We start from the raw sequence: 21,419 nt of genomic DNA on the forward strand, positions 1-21,419 counted from the left end.
CCATATAGCTGACACATATAGCTATATAGCAGATGTACAAACTAGCATGAGGTATCAATCTAAGTCACGCAATCTAGAAGGCATTTAAAAGCAAGTATGCTGACCACAACAGGCTAGGCTCTGGCTTTACATTTTGTGTAAGTCTCCATTTCTGGAAGGTCAAATACGTGTTTCTCTAATCAATCTCTGCATTTAATTTATTGGTTTTCTTGAAAAAAAAAAAAAAGTCTAAGTGTATAAAAATACTGATGCATAGTATATTTTAAAATAGGGTACAATGCATACTATGTAGTATTTACACATTCAGAGTCAATGTATCCTAGACATTGATTTTACTACTCTAAACACCACTCTATACACTACAAATTCTACTATTTGTTTGCCTGCAGATGACCTCCAGAATTCAATTAGTTCCACTCCTTCATCTGTTCTGCAGTAAAAACCTCCAAGATGCAACAAACGTGTCTTGTTCATCTTCAGTTTGATCACAGGGTAGTATGTAAAAAGCTAGGTACTAAGAAAAGCTAGGTACTACGTATTCTTCAAGGTTTAACCCCAATATGTCTCACAAGTGTGAAGGATGATTCTCTCTATGGACTCGTTATTCTGATCACTCTTGCACCTTCTTAGACCAGAACTGATCACTCAGGGAGAAATACTGGCCTAGATGCACAGCTTGTCTGATTGAGTGTCCCATATTTATTAAATATGCCTTGAGTTTTATGTTAAAACAAATACTCAGAAACGGATCATGAGAAAAATTTATCAAACTTTCAATTGATAAATTGAAAAATTGAAAAATTGATAAAAAGGTTCGTCAATTCCTAGAGTGAAAATCAATCTATTTTACCTTGATCACCATAATTTTATGTTTTACCCTTGCCAAAAAGGGTTTTTACATTGAATATTTAGTAGCATAATATTTTCAGTGTGCACAATTATTTGTTTTGTTTCCTTAATGTAACTAGAGTTCTTAGATTATATCTGGAAACTACTGGTAAATCAGTGAGTTAAAATGGAATAAGAAAAAAAATGGTGCTTTGATTCTGCAAACATGTAAAAGTAGTAATACACATCTTTCTTACTGAAGTCAACACTACATACATGAGTCTTGTCCTCTTTAAATATCACAGCTTGGGCCCTACCTCACGAGTAGCTGAGATTTTTATTTTCTCTATGCTTTAATAAACAACCTACAGCTCCATAATGAAAATGTAATTTTGGAGTAAGTTACTTCAAAGAGAGGAATTTTGACAACACCAAACTTGGTAGCAGCACAGTTAGCATCAGCGTGGCTCATAATGTTCTTCCTGCACGAACTCCGAGATTCCACGCAATCCTCTCTTCTCTCAGCACTTGGATCTCAGTATAGGGCTGGTCTGCCTTAACTTTTTCTGCTCACTGACCTCCCTTTCTCTAGTTACAGTCTTCTCATCTGTCTCCCTGCCTCTTCTCTTGGGCTACCACTTCTTCACCACCCTTCTGCAACCTCCAGAAGTGCTACCTAAGTGTAAGACAGTAGGCCTGTGACTTCACACTGTACTTCACCTCGTATGCCATATGGTAATTTTTTGTAGAATGAGGAATCATCAAAGGCCAGAGAGACCAGACAGCATACTGAAGTATTGCAGTTTTTGCCACATAGGGCAATATTAAAAATAAGGCAAAGATTTTAAGGTCTCTAACCAGTTGTGCAGTGTATCATGAAGAGTGGGTACCCAGCTCTGCAGAAAGACTGAGCTGCTCAGTATTGTTGTTTGGAAGAACAGAAGTGCAGTTCCCTACAGTCATCCTCTTCTGCATGCCAAGACTCTAATGAGCCCTTGCACTTTGACTTACCACATTAATTGCATTCTCACGCCCTAAAGGCAATGTTGTCTGAAGCTGCACATTTTTAGGTCATTTCATAAACCTTCAGAGACTGCAGTTTTCCAAATGGATTTCAAGACTTCAATATTAAAGTTACTTGAATAATAACCAATCTGCAAGGCCTTAGCTTTAAAAATGGAGAAATAAACTTTGCTAAGCAAGAATTGATAGCACACAATTCTTGCTGTACACAGTCCAGGCAATACTTCACACATTAGTTATGTCTGATCTTCTACACAAGGGAGAACTTTTGTCCTCAAGAGCCCAATACTAGAAATGGCATCTCATGATCCAAGGCTTATTGTTTTGTTTAAGTTTGTCTTATGTTCAAAATCTGATATTTGAAATTAAGTGGAATCTGTGAGGCAAAAGGTCCTGCTTGATTAACATACTTCATAATTGCAGGAAATGTTTTTTGACCCTTAGTTGACTCAAAATTTTTTCTCATGATTATTTAACAGCATGATCTACTTCCCTAATGAATCATTCAGAATGAATGAGAAAAGATTCACATTCTTGGAAATAGCAACAGAATCTTGCAATCATTCTGAAATCCCCTATATATTAAATAGCTTTGTATTTTCAAAACAAGCTCCAGATGTGTAGAAGAATTACTCTTGATTTGTGATAGGCCTAGAAGATCATTTACCTTTTCTTTCTGGCCTTGCAGCACTTTAGTTTGCTGTCATATTGCTCTAATTCTTCTAGTTGAAAGGAGACATGTAGGGGAATGTTCTCATCCCTTCTTTGGTATCTCACTTACATGAGTAGTACAGCCTCCCAGATAGTCAGGGAAGCCTCCAGAGTGCAGTTCAGAGCGTGTAAATTAGATGCTAAATGTCAGAACGCATGAATACCCTCTTAAAAGAAGCATCCTCAGAAGTCATCTCAATAAAGCACATGCTTGGAAACGAAGACAGGCGAATCAGATCCAGGCGGAAAACATACAAGATGTCCAACACACCCTCACTGGTGCAGATAAAAATAACGCTATCCAACAATTCTTTCCCTTGTCCATAGCTTAACAGCTCATGAGTCAACTGCAGACCCCACAATACATCACACTGTTCCACAATCACAATGGGCTCGCTCGCAAAGGTTAACATTTAATTTATTCTCAGCAGCTAACAAATGTACTCAGCTACTTTTGCTGGGGAATACTCTTTCAGGCAGACTTAGTATCAGGGAGGATCCATAGTTCCAACACCACCACACCCAGCTAGGGTCACCATGTAGGAGGAAAATTAACAGAAAAGGTCAAATTGTTCAACAGCATTATGAAGTAACATTGTTGGAGGCAGGAAGAAATTTGGTGATTATTTATCAGCACCATCAGCTGTAGAACAAAGATTTGAACAGAAACCAGGCAAAACAAAACAAAAAACCCTACCTCAATAAAAAAGAGACTTCAGTAGTGCTAAAGAAAAGTCAAAGAAGGTAAGGTAATCACCACAAGATATGCCAGAGTGGTTTTAATAAACATCACCAAAAAAGCACAGTATTGCTCTATATTCCATAGGAAGAAGAATGCAGATACTTCAGGCTAGAAGATCGGACTGGAATGTGTGTCTGGATTGGTTTTAGTCACATAGGTTAAGTGTGAGGATATCTGCACTGCTAAGACAAAAAAGATTCGGATCAGTGTAAATAACCTTTCTGTACTTTGAATTCTTTAAACATTTTAATTCAACTGTGTTGCTGATTGTTAAGCAATGCTTTGCAGCACAGAAATGCATATGCTGCAGATATAAATGCTAAAAGACACCCTAGAGTCTTGCTATGCACCAGCAGCAAACTTGGTATTTACTTTTCCCAAGTCCAACCTGTTTTATTTCAATAAGATGCCCCCAAATCTTTCTATAATTATTTCCATTGCATATAAACATAATATCCTGGTATTAGTAAATTAGCTTGGCTAAATATAGCAAGGAGCACTCATGTTTTATGGGGGCATTTTCTCTGGTATGCAGCTAATATAAATAAAACAAGCGGAGAGAAGCTGGCGGTGTTCCACGGACATTACATCACTTTGCCTTAATAGGAAACCTCTCTGCAACTTAACATCTTGCTTTAAACACTCAGAAGTGTCCACAAAGTCTTCAGCGAGGATCATCATATAAGGCCAGCAGTTGGCTGGAAAAGGACTAGAATATACAGCTGGGGCTCTCGGTGCAATGCTGAAAAGAGGACCTCTAATGAAGACCGCCTTTAAGTTGTCACCAACTGCACGGCAACAAAAGATGCGTGTGAAATTCTAGTAAAAAGCAAGGAATCAAGTTCTAATTCCTGCAACTTTACTTCAACAGGCTCAGGATTTTCTCTAGTAACCTTAGAAAGCTGCAAGTGAAAAAGGCAAGCCTCATTCCCTGGTCCAAAGTCAGGAAAAGTTACAAGCATCTCCCATATTTTATGTACTGTTTATTCTCTGTGATCCTGAAAAAGAGAAGCTATTTTATGCTACCATCAATACCATCCCTCATCTCTAGTACAACTTTGTTCTGAAGAAATTAGTTAATTAATGTAAAATACTGTATGATGTTCATTTACCAACAGCCTGATTTTGCCTCCCATCTATACGTTGAGTATTTTACCACAAACAACAATTCTCCTTGATTGTACACAATAAAAATAAAAAATTAAATATGGAGTAAAAGCCCCTGGATCTACAAGGATTTTCTGAGAAACGATGGTTCTTGCACTCAAATGTTTGCAGCCATTACTGAGAATGGTTTCCATCTCTCAGCATATAACACAAACAATAAAGTCTAGCAGACAACATCGTATACGAAGAATGAAAGCACCCAGAGGAATTTATGTTCATGCTGTAATTAATGTAAACATAAATTCCAGCTATTGTATTTCAAATGTGCAATTGCTGAGCAATAATCCAAATCCCGCCTCAAGCCTGCATGCAGGATTTGTTGGCATGGAATTTTATTGAGAGCATAATTTATTTAGGCACTGTCACACACATAAAAATGTATTTACCACAGTACAAAAAGTCAGGGTACGTCATTCTATCCTCTGTATTTTCCAGAAACATTTGAGAGGAATTCACTGAGTGGTTCCTAGAGACTTTAGTGGCAGCTGAGCAGCATACAGCCCTTGAAAACTCGCAGTAAATGTTGCTGTGTTGACATCAATGACACAAAAAAGAAAAAGCTGATCAAGTAAAGGTATGCAGTAAATATATGTAAAATAGAATACATTGAATACCACTGCTCTCATTCAGGAAACAAGTGGTCTTAAGATACAAGGGGCACTAAATCCCCTTTACTCATAAAGACATCCCCAGTTATGCCTGTGTACTTTTCCATCCTTTCAAATCCATTAGTGATGGCACAAAGGTTTGGAATCCTTACAGGAGAAGTGGGTGGGTTGGTTTTCACTTGATTGCTTTTGTTTGTTTGAAACGTGAATCTGTTCTCTGCTTCAGGTTAAAGAGCAGCCACACATAGGGTTCTGCCTGTCCAGGAACAAGCAGCTGACAGCCAGACCTCCCGTGGCTCACGCTGCTGATGAGGAATTCCCTCCCAAAGGAGGGTTTGTGAAGCCATACCTTCAGTATGTAATCACGAAGAACAGGAATGAACTTCCAAGTCCACTTCACTTCTGAATGACAGCATTCAAACAAGATCTTTAATTCACACAATCACTTGTAATGCAACTGCCCTAAAATCAATTAAGTCTTTAATACAAACAAACAAACAAAAAAAAAAAAACAAATTGAGAGCAGCCCTGGTTGACAGGACAAGGAGTAATGGTTTTCAACTAAAAAAGGGTAGATTTATTTAGATATTAGAAAGAAATTCTTTACTCAGAGGGTGGCAAGGCACTGGAAGAGGTTGCCCAGAGAAGCTGCGGATGCCCCATCCCTGGAGGTGCTCAAGGCCAGGCTGGATGGGGCTTTGGGCAACCTGGGCTGGTGGGAGGTGTCCCTGCCCATGGCAGGGGGTTGGAACTGGGTGGGCTTTAAGGTCCCTTCCAACCCAAACCATTCTATGAACTTAAGACTCAACTGTCTGAATGACAAAGTTATAATAACAATATTCACCTGACCAGTTGCATCTTTGCTGTACCTTTATTGGTCATTTAATTGGATCCTTACTAAACAATTCAATTTTCTTTATTCTAAAAATTATATGCAGAATCACTAGCATCAGCCAATGCTCATTTTCTAAAATACCATTTTACCAGCTTATGCCTACTTTTCACGAAAAGGGAAAGCAGAGGAATTAAGTTAGACTCAAAACACAACTTGAAATGCTTTGACAGCTATATTTATCTAACATTAATCACATCTAAGTTATGATAAGACTTCACTAAAACCTACTGATTAGATGCCACTGTTCCTGCTAAATAAACTGTTGTAATTCTCAGTTAAGTTTCAGCTATTGTACTCTGTTGCATTGTCATTTTGGAAACAGAGAAAACATCTGCCAAAATGAGCTGTAATGGAAAAAATTCAACCACATTTCTTTTGCTCATCTATCCAACACTATTATTATGCAAGTTTACCTACTATATATAGCAGCCACAAGAGGACCTGATATGCTAACTGGGCATGTACACTCATATCTACTACATTTATGTTTTATCACAGAAAAAACAAGCTGCAATGGCTTTCCAAACTTGTGTAAATGGGTTCAGGAATTCAAACAGGTAACCTGTTTGTTCAGGCACACAGACATTCCACTGAAACTGATGGGAGCAATGGCAACGGGAAGCTCTGCAAAGCAGGTAACTTTTGTGTGACTTTCACTTCATTCAAACAAATCTGTAAATCTACATTTAGGAGTTCATCCACGTATATTATAATTGGGAATAATTTTTAAGGTGAATTAAGTATCCCAGTGATTTGCCTCTAAATGTCACAGAGATACTTGGAGACGCAAAGGTTTTATATCCAGATCCCCCATTCAGTCCAATCAGTAGTGATGAAAATGAAAAATATCTGATTAGAATTTGATAGCATGACTGAAATAAGTCAATCTCCATTCTATTCCCAGAAAAGACGTCATAAAATCTAAATATACTACCTTTTCTTCTAAATGCAGCAGATGTAAGCACTGGAAACACGGAAACTTTCATGCATGGAAGATGTCACTGTATGCAAGAGAGCGTGCAGATATTAACTCCGTGACCCTGGTGTCACACTGGAGTCTTTTAAAAGTTTTAAATATTCAGATCACAGGCAATGCTTATCATACGACATATAAATCCAGATAATTTAAACAACAGTGATGAATGGCATCATTGACTTCAAAAATTGCAATAGAAAAACCTTCTTATTGAAAGGTATGGTGGAACTCCTGCTGTCTTCAATTAAAGTTTTTAGCTATGAACAAAACAGAAAACTCTCTTTATTCTTGACAAAGTGTCTTTGCACTGGAATACACAAAATCCTACCAATGTTGTGGAAGATACCTAGACAGCATTTCTCACGTTTACTCTCTGTACTTGCATTGTTCTGTATGAAGGGGAGAGAAGGGAGAGGAAAAAAAATAAAAATTAAAAAAGAGATTCTAAGGGCAAACCAGCTAAAATCACTTCAACTACCAAAGATACAGCTTCATTATCTATGGAACAAAAACTTAACATTGCTACATTTGTTTTTCCTAAGCCACACACTCGCCACATTTCTTGTGTATCTGACCACATATATTGCAGCCTGGCCCTCCAGCCACGTAGCCTGGGGAATCCATCAGCACATGCCATAGCTCTTCCAGCTCACGTGTTTGGGATTTCTCTCAAACAAAACCTGCACAAACGAGGCATTCCAGTCTTGTTTCAACATCTACCAGCCCTTGAGACTCAGCACTGTGGGCTACACTCCACAGCACATTTGTGCTACATAGCCAAGGCACCAGCAGAGACGTCAGATGTTCACGTACGAGAGGATCTCGTAACATCAGTAGAATTTGCTCACAGCCCGGCTTCTGAATGAGAAGTGTTGGCATATAGCCAAGTTTTCTCCTAAAAACTTGGAAATTTCATAGTATTTAGCTTAATTCATTAAGAGGGAAAACTGACGGTTCTCCCACTGGATAACTTCTTTCACTATACAGCTATGGAAAAGGCACTGACATGCAACTTGCAAAGGTCCATGAATGCTTATAATACTTCAGGTTTCAGGTACTACTAAACATATTTAGCATCTTGTCTTGCTCACAGTCTCCGAACCGCTAGTTTTATTCCTGATCTCTAATAATTTGACTGCCTGAGCTGCAGAAAAGCAAAGGTAGCAACTCTTCCCAGTACACAGAACCGTAGAAGAATTAATAATTTTAGATTAAGGTACAAATTTCACATTGCAAAACTAACACAAGACGACTGCAAGCCAAAAATAAATGAAATCTTGAGAAAGTTTACACAGTAAGGCCTCAAGAAAAACTGTACCACTATCAGGTGAGTGAAAGTTTAAAATGGCTAGAAATATGCTGTAACCCAGAAGGTATCTCCTTCAGAACCAACCAAGTACCATTTAATAAGTTGTGGCTTAACAAACACTTGCTCTAATTTTCTGCAGGAGTTTTAGCCTACATTACAATTGTCTGGAAATATTTGCTGCCTTTTCCTTTGTTTTGGACTAGGAAACTAGCAGCAAAGGGATGAGTTGGGTTTGACTATGGATGACCTGATACCAGCTAACAGGAATATCATGTGGTCAGCAATTCACTGGACAGCCAGCTAATTCCCACCTGTATGTATAGGTCCAAGAGCTCTCAAGGAAAACTCCAAAACATTGAGCTGCTCCTCACACTGACAACGGAAATGTTTTTCACAAATTTCTCATGTCCTGCATCTTCCAAAAAGCCCTTAATATAAAACTGCTTTTTATCACCTCCCTGTTCTTCATGCAACACGCTGCAGCAACCTCTACCAACTAACCATGAAACACATATGAATGGTTAAATTACTCCACAAACTCTGCCACTCGTCAGTGGTTTTAGAAAACCCAGAATTTTCCAATACTAAGAGCAATTAATTGAGAAATGAATGCATCACATTGATAACTTCCTTCCTTTTTAAGTGACTCTTGTCAAAGACATTTTAAATTTTGTGCAAAACAGTGGACAACCTATAATCAAAATCTTGAGGAATCGGAGATAAAGTTAAGTAGAGGAAGCATCTGAGAATAAGCTCAACAACCAACCGCAAAGATTAATATCAGTAGTTCGGGAAGTTTGACAGCAGATTTCTATGATTCTTCCTCTATCATAAAGACCATCAGTGATCACATCGAGACAATTTCTCTTAATCATAAGCACATTATGTATTATTCAATTATGGCTTTGTAAAGAATGTAATGTCTAAGACAAGCTGCTTCTGCCTCATATCACTCACTGTATAAAGCCCCAGCATTTCTAAACATTTCCACTGACTAAAAAGGTACAGTTCACATGTTTCACAAATGTTTCCCAAACATCACAGCTTCACGCTAATTAGACGGTCCTCCATTACTCTCTACAACCAACGTTGCTCTGCCAGTACTGGAGACTTTACAGACACACCAAACATTTCTGGACAAAGGGAGGATACTTAGTAAAAATGTTTGATGTTCCTAATAATTCACTCAATCTCTGCACCAAACTTTCATCTACTATAGGTCAGTTTCCTGCTTAAATGCATTCCAATTCTATTCTGCTCTTTATCAATGAGCTTGTTACTGTAAATATTAGCAGTGCAAACAGTTCCTCTAGTTCCTCACACACACAAGAATTCACTCAGTAAACAGGGCCTGTCTTTTGCATTGGTAGGCTTTAATGCTCAAAGCACAAACATCTATCTCCTTAATCCAAAAAAGGACATAACGTGAGCACAGTGTCTTAGTTGCAAGCTGATAATTAGCCTTACTGGCAGACAGAGCTCTTTTGTAAATCATTATAATTAAGTGCCCCTAGGTGACCTCTCTTTTCTAGTTACGATCTACCACCACAAACGTCTGAAGTTTGTACCCGACAGGAATGTTAACCTTCTGAAGTTACAGAAGTATCGTAAAACAAACTTCAAGAACGTCCAAAGTGAAAATGAAATAGCCTTCCCCGGCAGTTTGTAGGAGGAGCAGCCTGCAGTTAGAAGACGATGCAAACAGAAGTACTTTACTGCCTTCTAGTAAAATAGCACACTAAATCTAGCATTAAAAATATCAACGCTTTTTCTAAGTCATACATTTGACCACAAAGAGCCAAGCCTATAGATAATAATCAGGTCTTTGTAAGAAGTGTCGGAATGGCTTGCTGCATCTCAATACTCGCATAACAAAAGAATATTAAACTAATTTATAACAGTTTGATAACTGCCCTGAACTATTACTGAGGTCTGTAACAGACAGAACACCCACTACTGGTGCGTGTGTTTCTGGGGTCTATATTTCTTAATACTTCTGGAGACCTGCAAGAATCCCAGAGATGGTTTGTGATCAGGAGATTCCCAGTGAGGTATCAGAGACCAGCTGGATACCCTGAAGCTCAGACAGGCAATTACAGGGCCCTGGTCCTTCAAAATGACAGCTCAAGCTCCAGAAAGCATTGCTTCTCTCCTTAAAAGACTTCTCAAGAGTTGAAATCAGGTCCATGATCCAGGGCTAACTGCAGTGCATGTGGTCAGGGCTGAACCTGACCGTCCTGGGAGTGGTTCCCCCCAACACTGATCTGCACGCCACTGGACGTGGCCTTGACATAAGGCTAGATTCCTGCACCACGGTCCATCAAGGGCTGCAGAGAAGGCTCACTTGTTGCTTACAACTGGCTGCTGAAGGCAGTCATACAACTCAGGAAAGTGCAAGGGCAACATGGCAAAGAGACCCTGATTTCTGAGACTTCTGCCCGTTTTTCTGGGTATTTCATAGGAGTCAGCTCAATGTAATTACTTTTCAGGACATTACGTGGCTTACGCTCTTGCTCTCTTTTTACCTCTGAGCTTGACTGCTAAATTTTGAAGGGATGGGAACACAGGAACCTAGAGTTTTAGATGCAGTAGTTTTCTAAAATCTCTAAAACTCTTCAAGATGCTGTGTTTCTGGGCAACTGAAAACCACAGAACTAACCTCAGAGTCAGCAGCTGGAAGTTCATTCCTTGAGAAAAGCTTGACATACCATTTTGGTTTTGTGTTAATGTGCACGCTTTGTCTCTTCTTCTATGTGGGCAAAAATGCATACAACGCTCATCTAATTCAGTTGTATATACATGAACTAAGCTTTTTCTTCCCCCCCTTTTTCTTCTTCTGAAAGCTGTGTTCTATGAGCATAAAAAAGTTCCTGAAATACAACTTACAGTTTTTCCTTTCTCTTCCCCCACCTTCTTTTTAGAAGGGGTTTAAAGGGTGTTTTAACATAAAGCAGAAAATGGAAGCAATCATTTTCCAGAAATTCCTGATGAACAACTTAAGAAAATGCTAAACAGTTAATAGCCTCAAAATCTCTAGCAGAAACTCCAAAAGCTGCTAAAGATAAAAGAATGGAAACCACATGCAACATCCTAGAGACTCATAAGACAGTATAATGTACTTTCAATATAGTTTGAACTTCCGTAGTCTCACTTTATAAATTGGATTTCATGTCTGTAGAAGCTGATAGAAGAGGTGTCTCTCTTTTTCACATTACACGCAGATCTCCAGATTTTTATAATGATACAAAAACCCTGAACATTTATAGGAAGTCAAGACTTCCTCCCTAGAACACAGCCAAACAGTATGGCAAACTATTTAGTGCCTGAAAAAACAGGCCACAAGGGTTATACATGAAAGAGTAAACGTGATCCGGCAAAGACGTTGAACCTAGGCATATCAGAATTGTGACAGATATATGAAAATTACAAGGTAGCTTTAGAAACTGGAATAAAAAACAAAACAAAACAAAACAAAACAAAACATTGATTTTGGCCATGTCAGATGAGGAAACTTTTATGAAAAACAATACAAAGAAGTCTCCAACTCCTCACTGAAAACAGTCACCGGTTCACAGAGCAAAATGTTGCCTTGTTGGTTGAGTAATTTCTCAGACATCTGTAGCTGTGCACCAACACTTCTGTCAGTGTGGATATCAATACTTCCTCTACAGTTTCTTTATGTACTTATGGTTTTAAGCACCTCCGATTTGCACAAAAGCAAATGGCATCCCCTTGCAACAGACTCACAATCAGTAACACAATACCGAGTAGCTCATGCTTTCATTAAAATCCCTGAAAGTTTTATCAGGAAACGCAGATTACACACAAATGGATAGTGCATGGAAATGCCCAATCCACACAATATTGTGACCACCTGCAAGACTTTCAGAACTTCACTTAGACTACAAAAGATCACTAGATCTTTGGTCACTGCAGCCACAAATCAGGGTGCTCTTCAGAAACCTTCAAACACTGACAAGAAAAGCTTTATACGCAGAGCTGAATTAAGTACAATGAGGTGGGCTGGAAGAAATACAGCACCACTGGGTTTCTGTGCAAGGAAACTCTCCTTTAATTTGTGCAAAACTTTCTACGTTGCCTTGGTGAACCTGCTCTGCTAGCCAGAGCTGGACTTATTAAAATTGTTTTGCACTTTAATATCTGCATTAAACAAGTCATCCTCATGAGTCAGACACAGGTTTTTACTCATGCTGTGTATGGGGACACACACACATATATATATTCATGCACCGTTACACAGATGTGCACACAGAAACAGATTTTCATCATCTCCCATCAGAAAAAGGATCTTCATTACCTGTTGTTTGAAGTCAGAAGCATGCATTTTACATACATCTGTACGTACAAACACACATCATCTTTGAAACAGAGCTGGAAGAAACAACTCTGTTTCTAGGGACTACTTCTGTCCTGTGATTCAGCCTGCACAGAATAATGAATTGAGCCGAGGATTAGAAATTACAAAAGGCAATGAAATCCAACTACAAAAAGAACATGATGATCGTTTTTAAGAAAAAGTCTTCCAAGTTGTGAGTAAGGTGCAAAGATGGGTAGGAGCAAGCCCAACGTAAAGCCTGGCTTAAATACAGCAGGTTGGCTCTCCTGAGAAAAGTTGCTGTAACATGTGCAGGTCTTGATTTAAACCAGATTTCTGCATTTGGTGCAGCCGGAGAACTGGGGTCATGCTTCTCAAATGGTTCTGTGGCAGAAGAGTTGTAGTTGGACTAGATGATCTCTGAAGATTCCTTCCAACCGAACAATTCAATTCTAAGAATAACAAACAAGCAAAGTATTCCATAATCTTCTTCTATTCACTATAGCCTAGGCAGGAGCTCATGATGAAGTTTCTCCAGACCAGCAGATATTGTGTGCATGCGTTTCTTGCTCTCCAAAGCGGATTCTTCTTCATCATAGGAGAGGAATTCTTTTTAAATTTCAATTAAAAAAATTAAATCCAGCTGTCAGAATCTTCATCTGAATTCAATGCTTTCAAAGCAAAGTTCAGTCGCTTTCTTGTAAATGCAAAAATTAAACCAATCCTGCCTGAGACAGTAGAAGCAAGGAGTTAAACGCTGATGTTGTAAACTTAATTCCGTGTGTTGTCCCGTTATTCACATGCATGCCTCAGGTACTGTGTTCTGCTCATGTGTACAGCAGCATACCAAGAAAGATCATCATCTTCCACTCTGAATTTGATGGATTTGGTTAGTTGGAAAAAAAAAAGTTGACATCACTAAAACAGATTTTTGTGTGTTAATCTATTTTTACATTTCAGCCTGGAAAATAAATGTAATCATGCTGCCAATGAAAACCAAAAATATCTTTTCCTCTACATTTCTGCTGGCTGACACATCATGTCTGCAAGTAAGTGTCTTTCTCTAGAAAGCCCTTGCTTCACAGAAAACCACTGGGACAAATGAAACGTGCCACCTTATGAACAGGTACCAAAATTTGGATACTCTGGCTATGCAGAATAGCAGCTCCTGACACACAGACTCAACTCTTCAAGCAAATAACTCTTCCATATTTTTCAGGCTGAAGTATGAACTCAAGTTCACATTGCTGCTTCCTGCCTGAAACATTCAGTGGTGAACCATGATGCGATGTAAGGTTGGGTTCTTCAGAAAGAAGTGGTTTCTTCTCCTTCTGTGTCTTAGGACAGCACATATAATACGGATTACCTTCTGAAACTGGTAACAACCAAAATCCTACATCCATTTCCAGGGGGCGAGGGGAGAGAAGCATTCTTTGGAGGCAGGAAGGAATAAAATTCCCAGACTCAGAAGAATGCACTGGGAAGGACTGGAACGAAGCCTAAATAATTGCTACCAAAGGACGGTTTTAGGACAATGCCATGTTCTACAAGTTGATCTAATTTAATCATAGATTTCTTACTCAAACCATCCCTGGATGTGCACACTATTTGGCTCATCTCATGCAGATGCACCATGCAGAAAAAGGCCTAGCAGTAAACTGAGCCCACTGCATTTTTATTTGTTTATTTAAACAAACACTGTTTATCTTAAACTCCTTCCCTCTGTGGAAGGGGAAAGTGCTGGGGAGTGCCATACACAATACATCAATTACAATCACTTTCTGCTTCAATAAAGGAAATACAAACTTCCCGTCTTGGCAAACACTTGAATGTCTTGAGCAGGTGTGAGAATGACCGTGTTAAGTGTCTAGACAGTAATGTGAAGGAAAAATATTTCCTAAGTTTCCTATGCGTTCTTATCCAGAAAGTATAGCTCAGATATGTAAAAAGAACTGCATTCATTATAGGTTATCCTTCTACAATACACATTACATTACACATCCTTCTACAATACACAGAGAGCATTCTTTTTCTTTTTTTTTTTTAATTATATTAAGTCTGAGATGTTAAACTATCTGTAAAGCTCCAGGAAGTTCTGATACTCGCGGTCACAAAAGACTGTCCTCTTCGTTTTGTGCGGAATGAGAGGTTAAAATGAGTCTTCCAGGCATACTATGACTCGTCTAGTCATTAGGCTGTATATTCTTGCTACTTCTTCCAAATGTGCGTGTTACCGCTACGATGCGTTCTCAGCGCTGAGAACTCCGTGCTCAGTATTGCAGAATGGGAGCTTCACTCCAACGGGTGATGATTATTACATAATCTAGCACTGAAATGCTATCCATTAAGACTATGGGAATATTTCCAAGATGGACAATGATGGATGAATAACAAATTCCATAGGCATATTTTGATTAAAGAATATTCCCAGGATAAAAGATTTCCAGCCAAAGATTATGTTACCAAGAATACATGGGACTAACAGTTAGTTAATATGTTTTACATTACTCTGACATTTTTATTGGGAAAATAAGCATCTTAGGGTCACCAACTCTTCTAAGGTCAGAAAAGGTCCAGTAGACACCCAAGTATTAGAACACTTCTTTCTTGGAGAGTGAACAGCAAATGGAAAGGCATATGACAGTAACAGAAGGCAATTTGTATGGCAATTATGTAACTAGTAATACATAAGGTTATCTTCATGTTTCAGACAGTTTCTTCTCACTACACCCCATGTATTTCCCTTATCTACACATTTTCATCCTAGATATTTGGCTCTCCAAAACACAGGTTTTTAATCTTTGTGTCTTCTGTGTCTACGGGAAATGGTGCTACACGCACAGAGAACACCTATATACAGGACATCACACTGCTTGACATCTACTCTGCTCGCAGGCACAGGGGTTTGCATTAACGTTGGCACGAATAAAATCACAAGGCAGCTACTTAGGACAAAGTTGGCCAAGGAAGTCATTTGCTGTTTGAAGAGTGCAATAATTTCCCATCAAGTGAATGGTTTTCACAAACCACATCAGTTTACTTTGCCCAGCTGAGAATCAGGCGAGGCGAGTCTCTCACCAATTGTTTTGAAGCACAGCAATAGAAAAATTTTTTTTACAGGACAGAAAGAAACAATTCCCCATTTAAGTGGGACGGCCAGCATCCCATCCCACAGGTCTGTTCCAGCTAGACTGCTCCCTCCTTCTTCCAGTGCTCAGAGCCCAACAGCTGAACATTACTCATCGAATTTACCACTGCGTCCTTACAGAAATGGAGGCATGCTGTTCTAACATAGCTAACATAGCTCTTAGAAATGGCTGCTTTAGTCATTCTGACCACAAAGCGGATCACAAAGCTGCAACCCTGCTCCTATTTGTGGAGAGGTTGGTTTCTCCTGCCCTACACAGCCACCATGCAAGCTCAATACATTCTTCAGTGCAGAGCAGAGAATACTGAGCTGCTTTTCTTCTGCCTAGAACTGTAGATCTGTCCAATGCTGCCTAAACTAGATAATAATTGCTTTAGAATAACATTTTGAAAATATTTGTGTGTTCCAATCATCACAGTCTCTGCGAAGAGACAGCCACAGTCCTGGGCTAGTCACAATTAATCAGTCCACGGTAACAGGCGCATGAGTGACCAGCAGGATGAGCTTGACCAGGACATACGTAACTGTCCGACTCTCACAAAGAAAGAGAAATAAAAAACAGTTTGAAGATCCTAGAGAATTTTCTAGGACTTCATTAAGTAGAGGAACACAAAAACACGCATCTACCACAGTGCTTTATAATGGTATCTTGACTGGTCGGGTTACTTATTGTTACTTAAAACACACTTTAAACTTGCAGAACAGTTTTTCACTGAGGGGAAAAAGAAAACAAAACAAAACAAAACAAAAAAAAACACCTTCTTGGCATTCATACTGCCAAGAAACCATTACCACACATCCATCATCCTGATTTTAGGAAATCTTTTATGGCAGACTGCAGTATATGGTGACTCTTGGCAAATTCTGACTATGTGATGTATGCTTTCTTCTATCTCAAAGACGAGAGAAACGGTTTTTATCCAAATGAGACACTTCTAATTCCAACAAAATCCTACCTGCGTATTTTTAAGAGTTTCAAACTCTGTAAGAACATCTGTACACATCCTACCCCATCTTGCCAGTTTCTTTTAGTCAGACAGATTGCCCCCACCTTTTCCCAAAGGGTTTCTCTGTCTGGCCAGGAAAATTAGTACCAGAATATTATTTTACAGACAGTTCTTCCAGGTTTTGTTCCCCATCCAAAAACAGGATGCAACAGAGTCTCTCTTCTAATTCTGTCCTTACAAGTATTTGCCCCTTTTTCATAGTGAAGCGGTTTAGATGCAATCAGCGGACAAGGGCTGAGAGCCACTTCACTCTGTATATGTTTTTTCCATGCTCTCGTTATCAGTTATATATCTTAATCCTTGTATGTCTGGTATGCATTGTGAATCACAGGATGCCTGGAAACTGCTGGGCTTCCTGAAGAACATCCCCAAAACTTTCCTCACCCCAGCACTCCAGTGGATTTTGGTGCACACAGACTTGCAAGTGGACACAAAACTTTCCATATAATAAATAATGCATCCTACGGAGTTAATTTCACAAATCTAGGGTTTGGTCCCAAGAACTGTGGTTTCAGTTCAATACAGCCACAGAATATCGTGGAAAAACGGTTTCTTGACCTCAAAGCCTAATGCAACGTAAGATGCGTCCGCTCCTATTTTTAGCTGTATGCTCTGCAGTGCCATATTCCTTCATATAAGGCTGATCCAAATGTTCCAGCAGCAGACGTTGGTTTCTCCTTGATAGCCAACGCATATCTCTGCTTTCCAAGTTTCTGTAAACACATCATTATAAGGAAGGCCAGTCTTACTTTTCCCAGCCTTCTTTCTAATTATGCTCCTGCTGCCAGGAAACTTTCGCCTTTTTTTTTTCTTTTTTTTTTTTTTTTTCGGTCTTCGCTACTAAAATTTAAACAACTGTCTGGTATGGACTTGGAAAAGAAAAAAAACAAACACCACAAGATGTGCTCTGCAGTTCCAGCTCTAAGCCCCTCAGTCACCAGCTGACGCCGGGTCCCTCCCCGCGCCCAGCTACAACCATCTGCCCACAGCCCGTCCCGGGTCACCAACACGCCTCTCTCTCCCCGTGAGCGCCGCAGGGAGCCCCCTCAGCGTTTCCTTGGCTTTGGGCGAAATCCGGGCTGGGGGCAGCACCGGGGCTGCTGCCGGAGCTCCCCGCGGCTCCCTCAGGGGCTGGCACCCGAGGTGGCTCCGCGCTGCCCAGCGCCGCCACACAAAGCCCGGCTCGGCGGCTCCGGGCAGCCGCGGCGACGCCTCCCGCCCCGTCCCATCCCGTCCCGTCCCGTCCTTACCTCGGGGCGCCCGGGGCTCGCCTGGCATGGCCCGGCCCGGCCCGGCGCGGCTGGGCTCGGCTCGGCTCGGCTCGGCTCGGCTCGGCTCGGCGCGGCTGGGCGGGCAGCGGGCAGGTAGGGGCGCTAAATAGGGCGGGCCCGGCGCCGAGCGGAGCCTCGGCCCGAGCTCCGTGGCGGCCGCTTCACGTTAAGAGTCCCGGGGCGGGAGGGAGGCGGGACCCGGCCGCCGGCGGCAGCCCCAGCCCTGCCCTTGCGGCCGGCAGAGCCCCCCCCGCCTCCGGGCTTTCCGGCCCCTTGTCCCCCAGCGGGCCCGGGGCTCGCCTCAGGGCTCCGGCTTCGGGGCGCAGGGGAAGCCCCCGCGGTTCCCGCCTCGCCTGTGGCGCCGTGAGGGAAGGGGGTGCCGGCACGGCCCGGTGGGCAGCTGGGGCTCAAATTGGCCTTAAAGCTTTTCAGTGCTTGCTGCTCTGGCACGGTAATGCTCACACCACCCCTCCTCACGGCCTGGGGCTTTCATGTTAAGCTGAATTCAAAACTTTTTTCCTCAGAAAACGCGTATCACCCTCAGACACCTACTTTGCAAACAGCCCCCAAGCCTCCTTGTCAGTCAGGGAGCAGCACCAGAGCTCCGAAGGCATTCACTATGTGCTACAAAAGCATGCCACTTCGCAGTCTAATTACACAAATCCACCCCTAATGCCAAACACAGACTTTAAACACATTGATTACTACTGTGTGCTCCACTAAACACGTCTGTTAGAGACAGATACCTCGGTGCGTTTCCCCCCCCTATAAGCATATGAAGACCAAAGAACAGATTTCTCTTGCTGGTTCACACCCTTCCCATTAGAATCCACTTGGGCAGGATCCACTGCTTTCTGATTACATGGCAACACCAGTTTTATAAGGGAGCAAAGAACACAACAAATCATCAGCAAGATCTACTTGAAGATGTACGTGAAGCAAAACAGACAAGCTCAAAGATAGATCTAAAAAACTTATATACTCAAATCCACTCTTAATCCACAGAGGTGATCGGTGATATCACCTGAATTTTCCCCAATATGGACAGCAAAAAAAGTGTACAAACAGGAACGTATTAAAGACCTTGGACAATGCTTAAAAGACTTAGGGCAGTTGAAAGCAAGGGTGCTCCTCTTTTTTCAGCTCCACTTTCCAAACAGTGTGTATTGTAGTCCAACTCCAGATGCCCAGAACCTGTTGGATTTACACAAGAGCATCATCATAACTATTGTTCTCCTTCTGGAACAAACCCACAAGATAAGCAAGACTGACACCCATGACATTTCACTCTATGGTGGATGATGCAGAAGGTGGCACCGAAACTGCTCTTGCTTGCTGAAACCCCTTTACCCAGAACTCTTTAGGGCTCACAACTCACTGCACCTCACTTGACCACTCTAGCATGCAGCAGAGGAATGCTGCCAACTAGGAAAAGGGGAGGGTGAATAAAGCATCTTGCAGCTGCTAGAGCAAAAGGTGACAGGCCAGATCCTGGCAGTGACAAAACTGGCACTGCGCTAGTACTCTGTTTCTAGTTCTGGTTAGGGGAAGAAGCATGGTAACTCATACATATAGTTTTAAGATAGCATAAAGGTAAAAAGAGTATCACTCATCACTAGTCAGGTCTTTATATGATTTGGGGTAAGCATACTGCCTACAGACAGCATTTTATCTAGCAAGCAGAACACAATTCAGCCAATCATGGCTGTAGATAATCTAACACACATAACAAAGAACTGACTGACATACCGTAGGAAAAGCATAGCATAGAAAAAGAGTAACTGGACTTCATATCTCTTTACTGCCCCTTCTCCTTTGTATTTGCTTATAACTGAGTTGATATTAAAATAACTGAGCTCTCCAATATTTTTTCTTCTGTCAGAGCTCTTACGTTGCACATATTTTGCACATCTGTTGCAAGAATTTGGGAAAAGAATTCTATGTCTATGCATATATGCTCATGTTCACTTCATGGGGCTGGAAGATGAAAGCAAAAAGACAGCTTGTGCACATCAGCTTAGCTTGAGACACTTGCTCTGCTGTGACTCCACAAGCATAACTGGGCATGGAAAGTACGAATGAAGCTCAACTTTCTGGGAACCAAGTATGAGGCACAATGGGAGATAAAGATCCAAAGAGAAAGGAAACAAAAACATATGCTTAACTTAAAACTTAATATGATCTGTGTTTCCTTCTTGTAAACAACTTTGCCTATCATTCCACTTCCATGAACATTTGCTTCTAGTTTAAGAAGTTTCCAAAATCTGTAGAGAATGTCTTGCAAACTAAAATGAGGGAATTAATTTACACATGAAAGATGATTGCATACAACTCTAATGAAGTCCTGATATTTAAATGAAACATTAAAACAAACAATTTTTGAAAAAAATGCAGTAAAATCAAAAGAAACGATAACTAATTTCTATGAACGAATGGAGGTAATGGTAAATGCCATTAGTAAAACAGGGAAAACAGGTAAACCCCAAACTGACCGAAGGTTTATTTATTTATTTATTTTTTTCAACATTGATTCAAACCTTGAGGATCCTCACAAAATAAAGATGTCAGTTTACACAATTCCATGAAAAAGCAGATTGATATAACTGACTCAATTTCACATGAAGTTATGACATTGCTGGTTGAGTACTTACTGTGTAATGATCTATATTAAGTACTATTGAAGTTTGATCTGCAGGAAAGCCAAGTTATTTAAACAACTATTTTTCACGTAGATATAGTGTTTTCTGCACGGGAAACTCAAGCTCATTCTGAGTTAAGTCACTTTTTCTTTTTGCTGAACTTATTTTTCTTTTTGAAATAGGTTGAGAAAAACATTAAGTGGGGAGACAGTTTTTATACCCCCTTTTAGACCAAATGGAAATAGTGTTGCTTAAAGCATGAAAACTAGAAAGGATGACTTCAGGAAAAAAAAAAAAAAAAGCCTTACACAAAGTAATTACATCCAGCAATCTGAGAGAAGACAAATGAAGATAAAACATTTCAGTGGACTTCTCAAGAGAAGAATACTACAGAATAATACATGGTATTTAAATGTAATCTTTTTGCTTGCCCTTTATCTTCAGTGAAAGAAGTACATTTTTAAACCATGTATATAAACTGTCATTCACAACAGCTAGTTTCCAGGACACTACACTACAAATAATTACATAATTTAATTATTTTTTTTTCTGTTTGCCTACTTGTTCTTTCTTCATGGTGACATGCAAACATTTTAACATCTTAGCTGTTTAATAAAGACGTGTTAAAAGCTACCCTGGAGAGTGCACTTTCTAATCAGGCCAGTTAAGAACAGATCTCAGATATTTTAAATCAAGACAGGATGTTTTCAAAAAGAAAACAAAATATAACAACAATTCTGAGGTGTAGGAAGAAATTAT

General features: G+C 40.3%; 1 protein-coding gene across 8 annotated transcripts in view; it reads right to left on the reverse strand.

The window, feature by feature from the left end:
* PALLD (palladin, cytoskeletal associated protein) overlaps window positions 1-21,419 on the reverse strand; it is a 192,832-nt gene that overhangs the window by 49,628 nt on the left and 121,785 nt on the right. For 2 of the 8 annotated variants that reach the window (XM_082759687.1, XM_082759686.1), the window contains exon 1: window positions 18,001-18,089. The exons of the other annotated variants lie outside the window; for them this stretch is intronic. The gene's annotated coding sequence lies outside the window, so the exon portion shown is untranslated. Of the gene's footprint in view, window positions 1-18,000; window positions 18,090-21,419 lie in introns of those variants that run through there. 8 annotated transcript variants of the gene reach the window in all.

Source organism: Aythya marila (genome assembly GCF_965140915.1).
Source record: "Aythya marila genome assembly, chromosome: 4".
NCBI classification, from domain to species: Eukaryota; Metazoa; Chordata; class Aves; order Anseriformes; family Anatidae; genus Aythya; species Aythya marila.